General features: G+C 41.4%; 1 protein-coding gene across 7 annotated transcripts in view; it reads left to right on the forward strand.

The window, feature by feature from the left end:
* Positions 1 to 3,778: 3,778 nt before the first annotated feature.
* The window catches only part of LOC120607012 (putative MAGE domain-containing protein MAGEA13P), a 106,226-nt gene continuing 87,283 nt past the window's right edge, over positions 3,779 to 22,721 (forward strand). For 6 of the 7 annotated variants that reach the window (XR_005654033.1, XM_039868627.1, XM_039868626.1 and 3 more), the window contains exons 1-2: positions 3,779 to 4,058; positions 8,277 to 8,399. The gene's annotated coding sequence lies outside the window, so the exon portion shown is untranslated. The remainder of the gene's footprint in view (positions 4,059 to 8,276; positions 8,400 to 22,721) is intronic. The other variant, XM_039868630.1, reaches the window with a different exon arrangement.

Below are 22,721 nucleotides of genomic sequence, written 5' to 3' on the forward strand. Positions count from 1 at the left end.
GAGAGAAAAAACAAATTCCATTTTTGCATCAGTATAATATTTGATATTAAAGTTCCCTTTTAAAAAATTATAAATAAACCCATTAATTCTTCTCCAGCTTTGATTACAACAAATAAAATCCCCCTTTACAACTTTTTATATCCATATAAGTTTTATCCTGTATTTTCTTCTTTTTTATTTTGGAACAACTGGTCACTTTACTTTAGGAGAAAACATTTTGTTCTTAATAAAAACGTATTTTCTATACTTTACATTCAATGTTGTTCTTATGTGCTATGAATGCTCCTAGTAGTTATTCACATAAGTCGATTATAGCATTCATTCACAGGAATTTATATTTTGGTGAAACTGGGAGGTGGATAATTGTGAACTATCTGTCATACAATATTTTGTAGCAGACTACCAGAGCTTATGAATACACATCTCACAATTTTTTCTAGCCACAACTATCCCTTATAGTACAACTTTTCAGTGAGGCAAAATGAATATATTCATTAATAGATACACATATATACAGCCTTAAAAGTATGCTTAGTACTTAATATTTCAGTATTTTATCTTATTTAAAAATGACCTAGTTATTTAATAATATTCATTAATTAATTTATCATAAGTCTAAAGGTTTTAACTTACCAAAAGATCTTAAAAACTGTTTTCAAGCTGACATATTGTAAAACATGATTAGTGTTTAAATAAAGTTTGTCAAGATAATGATTTAATATGGTTAAACATAAATTTACGTTTTAAAATAATCTTACATATTTAATAGATGTACTCTATTCAATCAGTAACCTGTATAAGTTCAGGAAGAAAATCTCAAATAGAACAAAAATGTATGCTTATACTTTATCTAAACTTGGTAACTGAGGAGACATAGCTGATTTTTATTAAACTAGTTATGTTTGCCAAGATTTACTTAAATTATGTGAACTTGAGCTTTTAAAATATTTGGGTTAGTTTCTTTAAGAATATTTTTGAAAGTCTTAGATGTTAAATTTCCTTAACATTTGAGAATTTTAGGAATATTTAATTTATAGAAGTACTTATTCATCTCTAAGCCAATCAGAATAGAGTTCCTTTAAGGTATTTTATAGTCTAATATGGTAATACTATCAGTGGGTAGGAAAATGACATACATAATATACATACATGAATACACATTCAGGCACAAAAAGACGATAGCTTTAATTTTAAAGTTCTAACTCATTGGTTTATGTAAAAGAGATGGCTCTTGCCCTTGACCAACTTTACATTTTTTTAAAAAAACTCAGAATTGTGTTTCTGGTAGATGGGACAAGTTGAGATTACCTACTCAATATGAGAGCCGAAGTGTCCCCAACAATATTAGTGGAAGAGATCCTTAAGATTTTCTTTGTCTTAATATATCATCTTATGGATGCTGTGCACTGAATTGTGGATGAGGGACTGAGAATAGACCAAGTGACCATCTGGGTGTCTCTAAAGCTCCTCAGAGTCTATAAATCATCCAGCCTGTTTCCAAATAGCTTTTCAGCATTAGGTATTTGCTCTTGGGGTCCCTGAGCTCTTCAAGAGCCCCTAACAAAGAAGGGGCCTAGATTTTAAGTGACTATAGAACGTTGAAGGGCCGAAGTGTGATGGAAAAGGTTTGGCAGGGGTGGACAGAGGGATAGAGGACTGTTGAAGGGGATCAGACAGATCAAAAGAAACAAGGGAGCTGAAGCAGTCTGAAGGTCTTGAAAAGGAATAAGAAAGAGGGTGTAGAGATGGGAAGGAATAGGTGACTAATGACATAGTATGGGGAGATCCCCTACTTTCCAAAGAGGCCATTGAAGTTCTAAATTGCCTTTAGTAAAATTTTGCCATTTTTAAGACATTGTACTGAATGAATGCCATAATGGTAGAGCATACAGTCAGCAAGTAAAGAAGAGGGAGGGCACCCAATAGAGTGAGAGTTACCCACGGATTAGCTAAGTAAATCAGAGAGAAGTCTTTAAAGGAGCTAGGAAAGAGTCATATTAGATCACTCCCTGGCACTGTCACCATCTTGTCTGAAGGGCCAATGGAATTCCTTCCCCCAATTCTCAGTAGAAAAGGCAAGGAAAGACAGAAGTGTCCTCACACAGAAGAGTAGAGGAGTTTCCTGCTCAAGACCCAGGGAATGATTCTTCATGCAAAATGCCAAAGAAAAATTTCTTTGCTCAGAAGACCCAAAGTCTCTTCTTACTGTGCTGAAACAGACATAATGCTCAGAGCGCTGTTTCGAGAAGTGAATTCACCAAAGGATTCCTGAATTCAAGAGAGGAGTTCAAAGGATTTGCAAGGTGCCATTAATTAACTGTGCAGGGATGACTGGGTTCCATGAGTGAAGTCCAATCTTGAGTGCAGTCATGGCATTGTAAAACTGTCAAATAAAATAAACGCAGACTTAGGTAAAGACTTCATTCAAACAAACTATTGCAATAGTGAGGACACTCTGACCACAAGATCCATGGGTTTTCTCATCATCAAACAGAAAAAGGCTTTTTGTAATAGGGAGGTATAGGTAGGGCTAGCAGGGACTTTGCTGGGGAGCGGGAGTGGGAGAGCTGTGAGGCTGAGTAAACAGCATGATTGGGGTGGTTTGACCGGAAACATTTATCTTCTGGACAGCCAGGAATGACCGGCACCTTAGTGCTTGTTTAAGCTTGAGAGTGAGCCACAATTTAGGGATGTGTTGAGAGGAGAGAAGCCATCTAATAGTTGGTTAAACCAATGGGTTACTGATGAGTAATTGTGTGAGCACTTGGTCATTACCATTCTAAAAAAACTTTTTCTGAATTTCCACTTTGCCTCTCTTCAAATTGGCATTTCCCAGTGTTGTCAAGGATGATAAAAATATATTTTAGAAAGTCAAAGCCTTGGGATGGCCAAGTTTCCAGTGTAACCATGTCCTCAGCTTCTCAGACTTCTGTGTTCTCTGGTCAAACGTCAATGTGGTCCCAATTTTTTTCATATGTCAGAGACAAGTTTACCCAGTGCTCTTTCTGCCATTAACTTACGATAACTACATAATCATTATTAGAAGCTTTAATTAAGTAGATATTTCACAGCCGTTTTTCTGACATAATCTCAACTCCCTGTGTAGACACTGTCACTGAAATTTCAGGTGAAATGATAATCTCTTCCCAGCAAGAAGATGAGATCATGGTGTCCCAAACTTTTACCCAGGTTCAGACGGTCACTGTCCACATGTGCTGTGACCACTGCAGCCACTATCCCCACAGGAAATGACACTTGGTAAAGTCACTTTTTTTCCCAGCTAGGTCTCACATTCCTAAAAGGAACTGAATATATCTCAGGATATGGAAAAAGAAATATCTGGGTAAAACAGTATTGCTTGCTGGTTTCGAATACAATCTCTAGCTATACAGGCAGGAGAGATTTCTTTCTCTTTCTTTTTCCTTTTATTTTATTTTTCTTCTTTCTTTCTTTTATTTTCTTCTGAGAGAACCAGAGCGAGGAGCCCGCTGTTTACCTGCTTCAGGACCACTTGGCATGCCTCCTCCACCATCGCCACTGTGGTCCTGTCTGAAGTCTTTTGTCCCCGACTGGAAATAATGATATTCACAAAACTGACTCTAAAGCCTTAGGATATCCGTATGTATTGAATGAGACTACGTTTATTAGCTCCCAGGTCCTTGCACTTTGCCTGGGTTGCGGAACTACACTACCCAGAAGGCTCTCCACCGTGAGCCAATGGAAAACCGGGAGAGGGATGTTTCCGTGCTTTCCGCGCCACTTTGGGGCGGGACTTTGGCCATGTTCTCGCGGCGGCTATTTCATCTGTCCTGGGCTTGGGCCACCGGATGAGAGGCTCCGGAGCACTATGTCATATACGAGGTGACGGGAGAGAAAGCGTTTCCCCCCTGCACAGGGGCAGGTCTGAGGCTGGGCAGTGTCGCCGCCCAGTGTCACCCATCGCTGGGGCTGGGCTGGGGACGACGGATCCCGGATTCCCGCCCTGTCGCCCGCTGCTCTCGGCCACACTCCGCCTGCAGGCTCCGATGGCGGCGGCTGCGCTGTTGGACCTGGCGCAGGTGGGTGCTGCCATTCCCAGGTCGTCACCCGACCCGAATTTCAAAGCCCCGAATGAGGGCTCCTGCTCAGATCACTGAAGCCCAGGCCGCTGTGGCCAGGACAGTGGGGTGCTCGTGAGTGGGATCCCCATATCTGACAGCCAGTGAGAGATATGAGATATTTGCAGGCAGAGGGACCGGTTTGTGCTAAGGCCTAGATGCACTCCTGAATCAGGAGCATTTGGGAAACCTCGGGGGAACCCCAGGATGCGTGCGGCGGCTGCAAGGAATAAGAGCATGGTGGGAGGAGTCACACCTGGAATGGCAACCTGAACAGCTGGGCCTTCACTCCTAGGGCGCTCCAAGCCATGAGGCATCGTGAACAGAAAAGGGACACACTCTGGGTTATTTTCAAAGTTTCCCAAAGGTTGCTTATGGAAGATTAGGGCCTGGAGGGAGCTGCGATGTAGGTGGACGTGGGGAGAGCAAGGAGGAAGCTGCTGCAGTAGACTCCAGGAGAGTTATGATGGGATCCAGACCAGAGTCGTGGCAGTAGAGGAGGCCAAGGTAATCCTATTCCTCAGGAGCCTAAGGATAGAGCCCTCAGGGTTTCCTGCTGCATCAGATGCTTGAACCGAAAGTAGGGAATGAAAGCCCATCCTGAATTTTTTTTTCCGTTTGTTTCTTTTCTTTTGAAAAATTTTGCTGAGCATCTGGAAGAATGGAGATGGAGAACTTGCATGGAGTAAGCAGGTTGTGGGTGGAAGGTTAGAGGTTGGATTTTGGACTTGGTGATTCTGAGATTCCAGAAGCATGTGTGTGTATGTGAGAGATAGAGAGAGAGACAGCTGGACAAGCAAGGCTGCAGCTTTAGGAGGGGTCTACACTGGGGAGTCCAGGGGGGCTTTAGACCTGGACCAGGGCATAGCCTGGGGATCAGATTTAGGAGAGGGAGTCTTAATGTCATTTCACATGGGTCTGAAGTGGAAGAGGGAAGGGCTGGAGGATAGACACATGGCATAGGCATCCCTGAGGCTGCCACCAGTGCGGAGGGGACCTTTAGTGCCAGTGGGTTCTGGCTGTTAGCTGACAGAAGGAAGTCGTATGGTGGGGAAGGAGCCAGACAGGAATAGAGACCGAGCTGTGCAATGGTGTATGTTCACTGCCCTGTGGGCTCAGCAGGACCTGTGTCTGCTCCCTATGAGCAAGAGAAAGTTAGCTAGGCCAGTAGAGCAACCCAGGCCAGACCAGAGCAAGAGTATATCAGCACCTCTGGCTTTTTGAGCCCCTTGGCAGAGGGAGATGATCCAGTGTTCCACTGGAAGGTTCCCTGAGCGGGTTCTTCAGGGGAGCATGCAGAAGCCAGGCTACATTGCTGAAAGACCTAGCATCCCACTAGCCTGCTCAGGCCCGCCTCAGAATTTATTGATTTATTTATGAAATAATTGCTTCTTGAAACATATCTCTAAATAAAACCACAATGAAAATTTAAAACTTAGGAAATTAACTAGATAAATTTCTGCAAATTCTTACTAATTGTTTGCAAAGTTACTATATTTTGAAACATTTGATTTGAATCAAAAGTCTTAAATGTCACATTCTCTTAAATGCTTAAAGAGCAGGAAAGCCACCCACATTTTTCAAAAGTTCCTCACCTTATTTGTACCAAAAGTATTGACCAAAGTTTTAACCTCGTGAATAGTAAAAGCTGATTCTCAGCACTTGACGTGTTCTACAACAGTGGTCCCCAACCTTTTTGGCACCAGGGACCAGTGTTCCTATGAGAAACTAATGTCTGATGATCTGAGGTGGAGCTGAGGTAGTGATGCTAGCGCTGGGGAGCAGCTGCGAATACGGATGAAGCTTCGCTTTCTCAATTGCCTCTCACCCCCTGCTGTGTGGCCCGGTTCCTTCACAGGCCACGGACCGGTACTGGTCTGCAGCCCGGGAGCTGGGGATCCCTGTAGTAAAGCATTTGATACCAACAACACCCCTATGAGATGGATACCAATATTATACCTATTTGAAAAATGACGACATTGAGGCACAGAGAGGTTGGGTCCTTGTGCAGGTTCTCGCAGCACAGGCAGAACTTTAATTTGAACCCAGGTGTCATGTCCATTTGGCTGTAGACATGTGCCAGGCCCAGTTAACTCTCTGGCAGCCATCTTCTTTATTCTCACCATAGCCCTGATTATTGTCAGAACTTGCCTTAGTTTTTCCTTTGTTGTCCACATGGCTCGATCTCTCCAGGATCTCTCAGTATCTCCTCTTCTGAGAAGCCTTCCTTGGTCACCCCACAGAAAGTTGCCCCTCATCTCTCCTGTCTCCTCAATCTTATTTTCTTATCTTCGGGATTCTCTTGGTCAGTTCTAAACTTTCTTAGGGATGATCTGTCTCCAACCCTGGAGTTTGAGCTCCCCTCATGCTCTAACCCCAGGCCTTAGAGCACTGCTGGTCTCTAACGTGGGCCCAGTAAATGGGTGTATGATGCTCCTCTTCAGGGCCTGGCATCACCCTGAGAATAAGTCCAAACTCCCTGTGAGGCCTTGAAAGGCCCTATTCTTGGAACCATCTCTGACCTTGTCTCCTTCTCTTCTTCCCTTGCTCACTGCCATCCAGCTGTGCCAACCTGAGTATGCCCAGCTCTTCCCACTTCCCAGCCTTCACCCGTGGAGTTCCCTTTGACTGAGACACCTTCGCTAGATCTCCCCTTGGCCACCCTTTCACATCCTTCCAGGCTCTGCTAAAATGCTACTCCTTTGAAGAGGACTTTCCTGGCAGTTTCAGCTAAAATAGCCCCTGTCCTTGCCTGCCCTCATGTTGGCATTTTTCTGCAGGGAATTTGGCACAATTACAGAAGCAAAGATGCAGGCTGTGTTGAGCTTTTCCAGGTTGCTGAGGGAGCGAATGGGAAAAATACTACTAACCAAACAATATTTAAGAGTTGGCCTTCATCGAGCCCTTAATATGCACAGCGGGGCAGTTAATATGCATCACCTTGTCTAACTCTCACCTCTTGAGATTCTATTATTGTTCCTACTTTATAGAAGAGGAACTTGAGGCTCAGAGAAGTTACCTGCCCAAGGTCACACAGCTCTTAAGTCGTAGAAACTCAAAGTCAGTATGTCAACCACCAGAGCCTCCACTCTTAACCATGACAATACAGTAGACGGGGGATGCCGGGGGTGACACCTGAAGTCAACTTTGCAGAATGAGATTAGGTTTAGGGATGAGGAGGGCTTGGGGGCATTCCAGGCAGAGGGAACCTCATGCACAAAGGTAGGGATATACATTGTTCAAGAAGGCCTGCAAGGGCCTGTTTGGTTGCTGAGGGCCTCCTCTATCTGCTGAGATAGTCCCCAAGGGCAAGATTGTGAGATCATTTGCTAGATGTTCATTTCACCATCTCTGGTGAGTGGAGGAGACATGGACTGGGACTTGGGTTCAGATCTCTGCTTATTAGACATGTGACTCTGTTCGACATCCGGTTGACTCTCCCTGAGCCTCAGTGGGCTGACTGTGTGAAGGAGATAATAACAGTGTTAACCTCATGAGCTGTGGGAAGATTTAGTCCAAGATGCAAAAACACAGACATGTGCCCAGCATTCCAGTGTTTGCCCTGTGAGCATTTTCTCTTTCATTCTCACAACAGCCTGGTGAAGTGGGAACTATTAGTATATTGATACAGAAATCGGTGCTCAAGGAAAAGAAGTGACATCCCCAAGGTCACACAGCTAGCAAATGTCAGATTCGAGGAATGGGATTCAACCCTAGTGGTCTGGCTCCAGTGCTGGGGACATTTCATCACTTTAATATGGCATGTGAAGTGCTCATCATGGAGCCAGGCACCCGGTAAGGACCACTAAGACTCGGCAGCTGCTGCTGTGAACCATTGTTGGTGTTGGGATTATTGTTAAAATTATGTCCTCTTTCCTCTGATGTCCTCCAGTGCTTACTGTCTGCTCCTCTTACGACACGAGGACTTGTTATTGTCTTGTGTCATTCTCCAATGGCTTCTTCACCCGTCGAAGACTTTTCACTCTGACACAATTGCATTCTGTGCAAAAGCAGCGTCTGTCTACCCCCGCTGAGCCCATCACAGAGCTAGGCCCTCGGGAGGAGCACAGTGATTCAGACTTTGGGTCCCCCTGGATCTTTTCCAGTTACTTAGTGACAGACTCTAATCCCATCCTATGGCCATAAGACCAACATCCCTGCCTCTCTTTGACTTTCTAGGAATCGGTGACCTTTGAGGATGTGGCCTGACCTTCAGTTGGAGGTCCTGGCTCAGAGGACGGAGCCTAAAGGACCCTGTACCAGGAGGTGATGCTGCAGACCTAGACAGCCTGCTCTCACTGGGTAGGTCTTCACTCATGCCCCCTTAGGGAGCTTGCAGTGTCCTCTAATCTACCCTTGCTCTCTAGGCCCGGCTAGCCCAGAAGACACGGAGAGGCCTGCCCTCCCTCCCCTCCCCACAGCACCTGCCTTGTTTTGGTCTCACATCCTGCCTGATCTCCTTGTGTCTCCACCAGAAATTGGTGGGGCTAGAATCAGAGTCCCTGTCAATATGATGTGGAACAAAGGGAGAATTTATTGGAAGGGAACGGGGATATATTGCAGAAGCCAATGGCAGAATGTCCAGCTAGGCCCTGTGAGAGATTGAAATCAAGAACTGAAAGGACCCACACTATGTCCTGGCCATGGGTCTCTTGTCATCGCTTCTCTCTTTGTGTCTGCTCATGCCAATCTCTGCTGATTGGCTCTTTCTGCTGCAGTGAATTTGTGGTAGACAGGAATTGGCCGGCCCGGTTCTCACTCTCTGAGGCCCACAGATTCCTTGTCTCTACTTTTCTCTGCAAATTTTCCATCTTTACTTTCAATCCCTCTTGCAGTTGGACTTTCTTTCACGGGCAGCCTTGAGGCAGGAAATGGCCACCCAGGACTGTATTTTCGTTGACTTCTCACCCAATGCCATCACAGGCTAGTCTCCGACAAGAAGGAAGATGTCCGGCCCAGCTTGGCTGGGTCAGGGGTTCCCCACAGTCCCCACAGCAGAGGCCCTCAGTGATGAGCTAGTCTCCAAGGAGGAGGGTGAGTCAGACAGGCATTTGCCATCACTGTCACCTGGTATCTTTTGGAGGAAAAACCACAGTTTCAGTTAAAGGTTAAAAAGCTCAGTTGTTCCCAGGTGCCAACAAGGTCATCTCTTATTTCTTAAACATGGGCCAAGGTCCTCCACTGGTACTGGAGATGATTGTTAGAGGATGCACAGACACATCGTCAAATGGCACTGATGGACAGCCCAAGAAAGCCCTTTCTTTTCCCCTTTTCTTGTAGGTCACTATAAAGAGAATCGACCACCATTCCATGAGCACTGACCACATGTCAGGGCTGCTCTGGGCAGTGTGCACGCTCCACTCATGTCATTCTCCCAGCATCTCTGTCCTTGGCAATGAAGGACAATTCAGCCAGTGCAGTGAGTCTCAGTTTAGATTTTGAGAAGATATCCTCTTCCTTCTTTGGTTTTAAAAAGTCCTTTCTTTTATGAAATATCGATGAGAGTAGATGATACATGATGTCTGAATAAATGTCCTTAATTGACCAAATAAGTGTGCAGCTTACCCAGGTTTTAATTTTTTATTAGCTCATGAAATGCCAAAGTCTTGGAATCACTATGTTAACCACTCCCACTGGCCCCTATTTTCCAAGGAGTAAATCTTCCCATTCACATCCCTTCATCTCTGCAGCTCACTTTCTCCAAGGCTGCTTGCCCCACACTGAGCTCTGGACTGTTTCCTCCTTAGTGTCACACTCAGGAGCCCAGGCTCTGGAGCCAGACTGCCTGGTGACAAATCCCAGCTTTGTGCTCATGACCTCTGTGACCCTGGGCAAGTTACCTAGTGTCTCTGTGCCTCAGTTTCCTTATTGGTAGAATGGGGTACTATAGTATCTATTCACAGGGCAAATAGATTAATGTATGACGAGGCTTAGATCAGAGCCTGGTGCTCACTGATTGTGTGAGTTAGCAGTTATGATTGCTACTGTGATCATGATTGATTATGATTGATATTGTCATCATCGTCATCGGTGTCATTATCATCATCATGCCTGGACTCTGCACCTCCAGGAGCCATGTCATGTAGCTTTGGATAAGCATCACAAATACCAGAAACAGCCATATCAGTCTCCGCTATGTCTTGGCTCCGCCACTCACCATTTCCAGGCATGCCCTATGACAAATCAGTTTATATCGCTGAGCCTCAGTGCCTTCATTTATAATATGGCACTTGTTATAACACCTGCTTCCTGAGGATGCTGTGAGAAAAACCAGAAATAGAATTATATAGTACAGGGCCCGCAGCAGGAAAGACAGTGTAGTACTTTGCTGAGGACATACTCAAGCATTGGATCAATGAAGATCTGTACAGTGTTCTGAATGGTGAAACTCAATACGTTAACTATGTCGGATCTTCTCCAGATTAGTCCATAAACTTAACCAAAGTTTATGAATGCATCTAAAGTGCTTGCTGCAGTCCTTGAAACATGGTAACACCCCATAACGTCAGTTTTGGTCTTCCTTCTAGGATTAAAATTCCCATGGCAGCATGCCAAATGAAGCATCCATACTTGGGATTCATAGTGCGAATCTTGGCACTGCAACTGACTGGCTGTGGGACATGGAGCATGTTATCGAATCTCTCTAGGCCTCAGTTTCTTCATCTGTGACAACAATAGCAGTACTGGCCTCACAGTGTTATTATACGAGTTAAAATAAATTTGTATTTGTAAAGCTCTTAAGAAAGAACTTGGAACATAGCAAGTGCTATCTACTATTTTTGTCAAATAAATGAATATATCCCATGTCTTCCCAATGAAACTTTGGTCATTGATTTACTAAGAAACTGATCTGAATAGGAATTGAATAGAAACCTGAGGGCTCCCTTGTCTGAGATGACCAGATGGCTCCCTCTGGCAGGGCTCTCCTAGCCTCAGCATCCACACAGTCTCTCCCATGTCAGAGTGGTGGACGCTACCCCTTCTCTGGAATATTATGGGATGTGTGTCAGAATTTCTAGTCCTTCTTCATTGAAGGGGATCCAGCCATCAACCCTGTAATTTCCTGAATCCTTGACTCCAGGCCAGAAAACCTGTGTGGATAATAGAGGCTAATCACAGGCCACACTTTGCCACCCATCAGTCACGGGACCTCAGTCAAGTTCTCTCACCTCTGAACCTCGGTTTTCTTATCTATGAGATGGCATGATAAGTACCCATTGGAGTTGAGGTAGGGATTACATGAAAAAGTTCTTTTAAAGCTCCTTATACGAGGTCTGTTTTAAGATAAGTACCCAATGTAAAATAACACAAACACTTTAGTGACCACTCTATTGGAGGTTAATCCCTTTTCCACGTTCCCTAACCCTCTCCTCAGTTTTATTTCCTTCCATAGCTCTCAACACTTTCTAACAGACTTTCAAATTCACTCATTTACTGTGTTTATTATCTTGTCCCTGATAGAATATAATTCTAGAAAATCAGGACCTTTGTCTGTTTAGTTCACTATTGAAGTCCCAGCTCCTACAACAGTGTCAAAAACATAGTGAGCCCTCAGGAAGTCTTTGTCCAATGAGTGAATGAATGGAGTGAATGAGTGAATGAATGAACTGTCTCTGAGTACTGGTGTCTTCTGCAATTTACTGCTCTACAGAATCCTCATGACTCCTCCATCCTGCCTGCACTGACCAAGATGTATTTGGCTACATGCAATAGAAGACCAGCTCAAACTAGTTTCCCCTTAAAGACATTCACTCCCTTACCTAATGAGAAGCCTGAGGTGGGGCTGGCTCCCTTGTTGGCAGAGCCGTCAAGGATGTAAAGGTCCATGCTAGTCCACGTGTCTATCTTTCTCTCAGGCCGGCTTCCTCACAGGGGTCTCAGGAAGACTGGGGCAACACCACCCTCACAAGTTACCCCTCTCTTAATGTCCTAGAAAAAGTGCTTTCTCCTCTGCCGAGGTCATCTTCCTATCTCAGATTTCTGACTATGTTGAGATGTGTTTTGCCAATCGATTTACACCTGTGCTTTTCAACTCCCCCACAACTCCTTAGGCTGCATTGCTCCTCCCCCTTATTCTATCAAGGATATCCTGCTCCCTGAGGATTCAGATCATAGGGCACCACCTCTCCGATCTCTTTCTCATCTCACCTGGGTCTGGTTGGGTGTGACTTTCCTGTGCTCTCATCATACGAGTAGACATTCTCTCAGATCCAACGTAATACACACAGCGTCATCATTACTTTGTTCACTCACCCCCACTCGGCACTGTGAAGAGAAGTTTCCACTCCAGTCCCTCTGCTCCCTGCCTGAGCCTTCCTTCCTGGATCTTAGAAATATCAAAACACAGCAGAAAAAGGGAGGAACACTGTTTTCATCTTTGTTTCCCCCCAGAAATGGTAATTTGCTTCTTCTCTGTCTATATCTTAATAGCCTCCTTTTATATATAAGATTCTCTTCAGGTGACTGAGCAAAACGAGATACCACAGAACCTTACACTTAGCTGGCCTGGCCTGAGGGAGTGTCGCTGACTCAGGATGCTTCAGGGGAGGCCAGACTAGGGGGAGCCAGTGATCAGCAAGCAAGGGCCTTCGGAAATGCAGGAAAGGTGCCCAAGGCCATGGCCAATCCTTCAGCATTAAGACCTTCCCTAGGAAAATGAACCTTGAAAGCCATAGTTTGGGGACATGTGATAAAGTGTGCTCAAGGGTTTTGCAGCAGCAGCTCTCTCTGAGAGGTTCTGCCTATGAATGGAAAGTATCCAAATTTTTCTTTATGAAAATCGCTCAGTAGTAAATACTACTGACCTATCTAATAGGTTATGATCTAAAGCAAGACTGAAAAGAACCCAATACCTAAGGTCAATTTCATATTTTACTCGCTGATCTTTCTTATCAATCAATCACTACTTAATTCTACCATTACTTAGTATAACCACCATCTTCTCTAAATAACATTTCTTCCAACTCTACTCTTTTCCTTAAAATAGTTTAAACTTTTGTAATAATGGTTTCAGCTCTGACATATCTGGCTAATTTTCCGCGAAAAGCTTTTGTAGTTTAAAAGTAGATGTTAAGAGATTCTAAGGACTGGTTGCTTCTGAGGGATGCTGCACTTGGGAAATAATTATTTCATTTACCTAGACTCCCAGTAAACACTCAGGAGTGTGTGTGTGTGTGTGTGTGTGCGCGCGTGCGTGTATTTTCTTAGTTGCTGGCATGTAGTGCATGGGAAGGCTTGGCATGTGTTCAGTCCTCAAAATACTTGGGAAGAATCAAGTTTATTTAGAATCTCTGTGAGATCAGGATGGGGCAAGATTTTTCAATGGGCAGAATCTTCCTTCTGTATGAGTGGTATCATTGCCTCTTGTACTTCCCCTGGTTCCCTCAGAGATGTTTTATGACTGCCTTTTCTTGATCACATCTCTGTCCTTAGCTGTTGCCTGTTCGGGAGGAGTCTTCCTTATATTGACAAATGACCAGTAACAAGATGTTGAATTTCTTTCCCAGAGTTCAAAATTAGTTAGCCGAATGCTAAGCATACCTGATTCTTTTTTTAAATTTGGAAAGAAAGAAAAAAAGATACTCATAAGCACTGTGCCCCCACAGTCAACATGTGATCATCTTCTCACATTCATAAGGACATTTCCCAGCTGCCTGGTTGCATCTCTTAACCTTAACTCTGTGTCCATTGAAGGTATAGCTTTGATAGTTCAAGCATGCACTGAATAGTCCCTTAGCAACCACTGAACTTACCGGGTTAGGTACTAAACTGTCATGTGGTAGAGAATGCCTCCTAAAAACAAAAAGCTTTGAACTATACAACTTAAACTTATTAGAAGCTAAATTAAAATATACCACATTTAATCGGTATAAGAAGGTTTTTCAAACAGATGGAATAGAGTGTCACTGTAGCCTCCAATAAGGTCAAAGTGGAAAATTTCTCCTTCTTGTCTTCACCTAAACCATACCAGATTTGGAGTCCAGTGTCTCTCTGCTCGGCTTGAAATTGCTTTGCTTGTTTCAGCTCTGCTATGGGAGTGTACTCAACAAGCACTCAAAGACTTAGGAATTCATTATTGAAGCAAGCAGAATCAGAAAGTCAACGATGCTCTGAAGAAGCACAATTACTCTGGCATTTCGAGGATTTCTCCCTTCGCTTTGTGAGACTGAGAATTTATTCACGTGGAAAATCGAGTAAAGAAATCTGTATCATTGGTACTCTTTGATAGGGCTTTGGTTGTTTGTTTTTTTTTTTTCCATCCTGGAGCACTAATTTGGAAATTCCAAAAAGTGGCTGTTAAGCTTTATGGTCCCAAAGTACCATGTTTTAGTTTAAAATGCAGGTTTCCAGGAATCATACTCCAAAGTTCTATTTTAGTAGGTGTTGTCTAGGGTGTCAGGGAATCTGCCTTTGTAACTAGGACCCCTGGTAACTTGGTCAAACTTAGATTACAATTTAAAGAAAACTGACCCTGGCTACTTTGTGAAATCTGGGGGAGTAAACTGATACTGATAGGGTCCATTGTGCTACAAACAAAGAAATGCTGGATAACGCTTAACAAAAATTTGTTTACTATCTGGCTGAGTTTGAAATAAGGGGAAGTACCCTTGTGCCAGAGAAAAAGAGACATAAAAGCCAGAGAAATTATAACTAGTTTCCATCCACTTTGTTTAATTCAATTCCTGTGTTTAACTTTCACAACGGTGCTTCAAGGTATGACCAGTATGAAGATATATGCCAGGTCTAACTATCATGATATAATTGAGATACAGATATGTCAGATAACTTAAGATTTTATCATAAGTCCCATAGCTGTAACTGAAATCAGGAAGTTGGCTAGGAATTCAACACTCCTAACCACTCATAAAATTTCAGATAACAAGAAACACTAAGGTGTCTATTGTTTAGAAAGAAAGGAAGTTATCTGTAGATGATATGATTATTTACATAGAAAATTTTTAAAAATCTAAGGAATAAATTTTAGGAAGAAGATTTTTGTCAGCAATTTGTACATACAAGATCAAGGTACCAAAAACATTTCAACATAACCACCACAACCAATTAAATGAGGTTACAATGATTAAAAGATTCACAGTAGCAACTGAAACTGTGGGGTTGTAATAATTTTATATCTCAATCTGACTGGGCTACCAGGTGTCCAGATGTTTGGCCAACCATTATTCAGGGTGTGTCTGTGAAGGTATTTCTCAATGAGATTGACATTTGAATCAGTAGATTGAATAAAGCAGCGTGCCCTCCATAATGTGGTTGGGCCTCATCCAATTACTTGAAGACTTTAATAGAACAAAAAAGGCTGAGTAAAAGGAAGCTCCTCCTGCTTGACTGCTTCGGCTGTGTCAATGGTCTTTTCTGGTCTTTGGACTCAGGCTGACACATTGACTCTTCTTGGATCGGGTCTCCAGCCTGCCAGCTTTGTGACCAGCAGTTACACCATTGGCTTTCCTGGTTTTCAGGCTTTTAGACTGGAAATACACATCAGCTCTCCTGCAGATAGTCCCTTAAGTCTGCATCTTACTCACTGCAGATCTTGGGAATTCTCAGTCTCTGTAATCAAATGAGCTAACTCCTTATAATCAATCTGTCAATTTCAATTTCTCTCTCTCTCTTACTCTCCCTCTCTCTCCCCCTCCCTCCCTCTCTCTCTCCTATATATATATATGTATATATACATATATATACATATGCATATATATACATATATATGTATGTGTGTATATATATACATACATATATACATACATATGTATACATATATATACACATACATACATACATACATACATACATACATACGTATGCACACATCCTATTGGATCTGTTTCTCTGGAGAACTCCTGACTAATACAAGGTGTATAGGAATTACTAAAATAATGTACAAGGCCTGCTCATGGATAGGAAGAAATGATATATAACATTCAAATGATAAAGAGCATTCAAATATTGCTAATTCTTCAAGACTGAATCAACTGACATTTTCCACCTGCAGGCTCAGGCTCACCCCATCGTCTGTTCAAACGCTGAATACAACAGAAGTGTAACTACACCCTCTATCTTGCTGTCCACTGCCACCATATATGAGTGCAGTAGTTCTCAAAGTTTAGCCCTCAGAGCAGCAGCATCTGAAACAGCATCATTTGTGAACTTATTAGAAAGACTCCACCTTACGTCTACTAAATCAGAAGCACCAGAGATGGACATCCAAAATCTGTTTTTTAATAAGCTCTCCTTTTAATAAGCTCTCCTTTTAATAAGCTCTCCTTTTAATAAGTGCTGGAGTCTGAGAACTACTGTGCTAGATCCATGTTTCTCAAATTTACTGTGCATAGCAATCACCTGGTGATCATGTTGAAATGCAGATGCTGATTCAGTAGGTCTGAGGTGGGGCCTGAGATTCTGCATTTCTGATAAGCTCAGATGCACTGCTGCTGCTGCTCTAGGGACCATGCTTTGAGTAAAGAGGGACACAGACTCCTGGTCCACTGTCAATGTACTTGCATTTAGCACTGATACGTAATGGTACAAAAGTTTATGCTGTGATAGGAAAGAAAAAGCATGAGCCAAATCAACTTCTCCATCATACTGACATTATTACTAATTCCCAATACAGAAATCTGTCCTCTGACAGAACAGTCTAGAAAGCACCTGCACCCCACTTCGCTCTCACGCAATGACTTTACATACATGTGTCTATGAAATGACATTTATTCAGTGCTCACCACATTCAGTAAAATAACTTGTCCGCGGTCACACAGTGAGATTTATAATTAAATCATCCTCACAGATCTAGGGTTCTGGGCAAGCAGGTTGGACTCTTATATTGCTTCCTCAGTGGTGCTGAGAGTCAGACCTAGAGCTTAGTCTCTCAGAAACGTCCCTAATTCCCCTCCTCTCAGTTATCTCCCAGTCACATTTCTTCCTCCTTATAATCAAAATACTCCTTTGTATGCATGTGTGTGTGTGTATGTGTGTGTGTGTGTGTGTACGTACACATCCTCGCTCACTCTCTTGCTCTTTCATTCAGGCACCCTGGGTCCTGTAGGGTAGAGGTGGTCACTGTAGGTCCCTTCCTCTTACTTCTGACCAAAGTACCTATCCCGTGTTCTAGGCTCTCTACTCTGAATTTAGTCTGGTATGCAATGTCCTATTTTTCTTACTTGTTCGTGATTGACCTTTACCCTAGGCCAGGTGAGTATTTTATAAACTTGGCAAGTTATCTCATGAAAATATAGGTGCCCAAGAGTCTGTGGGTCATAGTTGAAGAAAAAGGGCAACGGGTCTGAAAGATGTCACTTTAGGTGGTTATTTAGTGTCATTTAAACACAAATGGAAATGCAGGGGCACTGATATATGGGTAGAACTCTTTTAGATAATAATCCAAGTAATGCAGAATATGCTTATTAATATATTTTAGATTATCATTAACACAGAAATAAAACATTAAATAATCATCATAGACATTCCAGTATTAAAGAAATACTGGCCTGGAGCAATATGTCTGGAGTCCCAGAGGATGGCTGCTCTCCCAACTGTGTCATGAGATATACCACAGTGTAATGGTTAAGACTGGAGGTTGTTGAGCCAAGCAACCTGCATTTCCTTCCTGGTTTTTAATTATACCTCTTTAATTTACTGACTGTGTGACCGCGGACAAGTTATTTTACTGAATGTGGTGAGCACTGAATAAATGTCATTTCATAGACACATGTATGTAAAGTCATTGCGTGAGAGCGAAGTCGGGTGCAGGTGCTTTCTAGACTGTTCTGTCAGAGGACAGATTTCTGTATTGGGAATTAGTAATAATGTCAGTATGATGGAGAAGTTGATTTGGCTCATGCTTTTTCTTTCCTATCACAGCATAAACTTTTGTACCATTACGTATCAGTGCTAAATGCAAGTACATTGACAGTGGACCAGGAGTCTGTGGGCATGGCTTAGTTGGGTCCTCTGTTTCAGAGTCTCACAAAGATGCAATGTCCAAAATGTCTGCTAGAACTGAGATTCTCTTCTGGAGTCTAGACTGCGGAAGAATTCACGTCTCAGTTCACGCAGGAACTGCAGAATTCATTTTCTTAAAACTACATTATTAAGAGCCCTGGATATTTACTTGAGGCTAGAGGCTACCTCCATATCTTAGAGGCCGCCCGTAGTTCTTTCCCACATGGGCTTCTTCAACATGGCTGCTTACTTCAAGCCTACAAGGAGAGTCTCTCATTCCAGTCTGTTAAAATGAAGCCTTATATAAATAGAGTCTTATATAATATAACATAGTTACAGTTATGACACCCCATCGCCTTTGCCATATAACGTAACCAAGTCATGGCAGTGATATCCATCACCTTTGCCATAATCTATTGGTTAGAAACAAGTCACAGATTGTGTCCACTCTTAAGAAGAGGGGATCACACAAAGGCATGACTACCAGGAGGTGGAAATCATTAGAGGTCATTTTAGGATATGGCAGGATTATCTTTAATATGAGACTCTCATACTCCACTGCATAGTTTGTCACTCGACCAGTCATTGTAGCCAGGCCACCCAGCCATGATGAAAAGATGTCCAGGCAGGTTCTCAGGTCCATTTTCTTCCAGGTGTACAGATGATGTTTCACGATTCAGGCATGAATTCTAATATTCAAAAGTTCACACCCAATATCTGCCAAAAAAAGGCTACCTCATGAATCCTGTAAAACCTCTGCCCCTTCTCATTTTCCTAGGCTTAATTTCTCTTCTCTCCTCTTTATGGAGGTTAGAGATCCTAATTTCATAAACAGGGATGGAAGAGGAGACATCTGACACCTGTTTCGTCCTTCTTTCACTGTTTTTGTTTTGTTTTGTTTTTGTTTTTTTACCACCCTTGCCCTGAAGTTTCTCCAGGCCTCAGTTGTTTAACACTACAAATATGGATTAGCCAGTTTGCTCATCTTAAACTTTTATCCATTAATTCCTTCGTGGCTTGAGGTGTATACAATGAAGGACACCCACTTGATGCTTGCAAGAGCAGCATGTTGAGAGAAGTGTATAGGAAAATGGAAATTGATTTCTTCATAACATTTTACACAGTATGACATTCTGTAAGTACACATTTTCAGAAAAGCCTTGCTGTTCTTCACAAAAGGGTAAACTGTGACTTGTATAAGTAAAACATGAAGTTTTTATTTACTCTTCCTTTTTAACCATCTAGTCTCGAAGACTTTTCCCATATGCCAAATTATTTTTAGTGTTCAATGTATTAGCAAAATGGCTCAGTACTAACCACTTGAATATTTTCAAATAGGAAGAGTATGGTTTAACCTCCCAAATTGCATTTACACTGAAAGATGCTTCATTCCAGTGACTCAGATCTTGACAAATGAGGCACGACATTCATTACTTTAATGTTTTTTCCCTCATTGTGATAGAAACATAATGACACAGCCTAAGTAATGTGAAATTATTCAGCAATGTAAGGAAAAATTCAATAAGCACTGCCTACCAGGTACAGTTCTTAAGCTTATCTCCAGATTTCTTCAGTTGAAAATTATTTAGGAGATTGTGGAAAAGTTGCTATCTTTTCCATTACAATCTGAATGAAAATTAGTATCCGATATTTATTTGTACTTAATTTTTCTCAAAACAGCCAAATTAATGCATTGGATTCTTAGCTTCCATGAATCTTTAGGATAAAGAATACAAAGACTCATTAAGAGAGTAAGGTGGTTTGATTGTGGTAAGCATTTTACAATGTATACAAATATAAAATCGTCACATCTTACACCTTAAGTATATATAATTTTTATCTGTCAGTTATACCTCAATAAAGCTAGAAGAAAAAGAGACTAAGATAATACTGTTACTAGATATCAGTGTGTATAATCTTGTGACAGGTATTATAGAATCAGAATATATCTTAAAAGAATAAAGGCAATGTCAAGAGGTCATCTGTCCAATCTTTTTGGCATTAGGCAGGACTATATCTAAACCTTCTAAAATTGCATGGTGTAATGGAAAGGATGACAGCCTAGATCTTGGAAGACCTCTGTTCTAGTTCAGGCTCTGCCTTATATTTTCTAGGTCTTAGTCTCTTCGTTTACAAAAATAAGTGGTTGGACTTCTCTAGTCACTAGATAAGAAAATACCTTTTAAATAAATTTGCCTTATCTGGATAGATCCATTAGAGAGTTGTTTTTATTTTATATCATTTACACCTTTTTCTATTTAAATCCTATTTTCTCCCTAATCATGAAGTCGAATCATTGATTACTACTGTATAAAGTTGTACATCTACTTCCCTGATACATAGATATTACATGATCCATCAAATTATATTGTTCAGCTCCCACTTAAAGCAGTGATTCACTGTGCTATGTGTAATAAGGACAGAAATTGGCATTAGATTGACCTGGGTTCAACCCCTGGCTCCACACATTTTAGATCCATGACAATGGATGGCCTTCTATGAGCCTGTTTATTTGTCCACAAAGTGCTTAATCATTATAATCACTCCCATGCGTACACTCACAATGGATCATCTCTTTTCATCATACTCCTTTAGCAAAGCCACACTTGTTGAATACAACTCTCAGGCTATTCCGTGTGTGTATAGTGGAGCTGAGCATGATTAGAAACAAAATAACTTTGTTTAAACTGGTCTCACTTGAAATTCCTAATCATATACCCAAACTAGGCATTCAGTACTTCTAAAGCCATGCTACTTTCCCCGGTTTACTTTCGTACTTGCTTAGGTGACTCTGTGTGTGTGTGTGTGTTAGTATTGTGCATGTGTGTGTGTGTATTATTATTGTGTGTGTGTATATATATATGTATATAGTAATATACAAATATAAAAATCATATATACACACACACACATATATATATTTTAAATTATTTTTTAATTTTTTTCAACAGTAAGTCATATATATTTTGCATTGTATGTTTCACTGCCCATACTTAGATTTCTTTCTGTCATCACATATTTGACCCCTTTGACCCTATCTACCTCCCTCTCCCCTTCCCCACCTTCTGGTAACCACTAGTCTATTGTCCCTGTTTACATTCTCTTTCCTTAATGCTCTTTCAGCTCCCTTGCTTAAACTCTCAGACAATGAGTGTTCTACTAGGAGTGGCCATGTGACTAATTTTAGGCTTTTGGAATGGGAGTGGGAGTCATGCGTTTGAATTCCAGGTCATCCTAAAGAAAATGAACTTCCATGGATTGTTTTTCTCTACTCATGTACTAGAACAGGGACATAGCAGCAATCCTGCTTTGACCATTCAGTTGAAGACAATTCTAAGGAAATGGCAGAGCAAAAAGAATATATTGCTCCCTGAGTGACTACTTTGAGCAGAGTAGCTCCTCTAGCTCAGAACAGCTTAACCATTATATGAGAGAAAAAATAAACTTTGGTTTTATATAAGCCAATATATGTCAGTGTTTCTTTGTTAGTTATTTAGCCTTAACTCTAAGAATACATATTTTTATGCTTTGGGTGCAAATTATAAACAATAAAATGCATACACCTTTAAAAGATGTTCAGTTCTTGTTAAAATTTATAATCTCATATAACCACCCCCCAAAAAATATTTTGTTCTGGCCAGAAATTCCCTTGTCTTTTCCCATCAATCCCCATAGGCAATATTTCCTAATTTCTATTAATATAGATTAGATTTGTCTCTTATGAACTTTATATAAATGGGAAAAACATAGAATGTACTGTTTTGTGTCTGGCTTTATTGAGCATAATGTTTTTGAGATTCATCCATGTGTTACATTCTTATTTTGAAGTTGCATTTTATATGGCTATACCACACTATCTATTCACCAATTGATTGACATTTGGTTTGTTCTCTAGTTTGGGCTGTTATGAATAATGATGCCATTATCATTTTTATAGAAGTCTCTTTTTTTGGATCTGTGTTTTCATTTCTCTTGGGAAAATACCTAGGAGTGGAAACACTGGATCTTAGTACGGATGCATGTTTAATTTTTATAAGAGATTGATGAATAATTATCCAAAATCATTGTAATATTTTGCACATCTACCAGGAACATGTGATAGTTTCTGTTGTTTTTCATACTGAATGATATTTGTTATACTGTGCCTAGTCTGTTATTAATCCTTGGATAAGTTCTTCATTTATGATGTTGTATTTTCTAATCCTCGCATTTTTATTTCGAAGGGTTTTTAAAATATATTTTCCGTCTCTTCAGTGAAATTCTTCATCTGTCCACCTTTTCATATAAATACCCTACCTATTTATCATAGACATTGTAAAGCCCCGCTTGATAAGTTCAATTATCTCCGGATCTGCTTCTATTTACTATTTCTTCTCTTGATCATAGGTTACAATTTAGTGCTTCTTAATGTTTTTCATAATTTATTGTGTGCCAGATACTGTGTGTAAAAGAAACACAGTAGAATCTAAAGTAAATAATGTTTATCTCAGGAAAAGTCATATCCCTTCTCCTGCTGGGCCATAATGTATTGGAGGAGGGGAGTCGAGTCAATCTAATCTATATTTGACCTGGATATGGACTTTTTCTTCAACTTTAGTTAGATTTATTTCACCATTAATTTAGATTATTTCAGTGGTGGGGTCAGAACTTCCCCTTCAAAGGAGATCAA

The sequence above is a fragment of the Pteropus medius genome, unplaced genomic scaffold (genome assembly GCF_902729225.1).
Source record: "Pteropus medius unplaced genomic scaffold, Ma_sr-lr_union100, whole genome shotgun sequence".
Taxonomy (NCBI): domain Eukaryota; kingdom Metazoa; phylum Chordata; class Mammalia; order Chiroptera; family Pteropodidae; genus Pteropus; species Pteropus medius.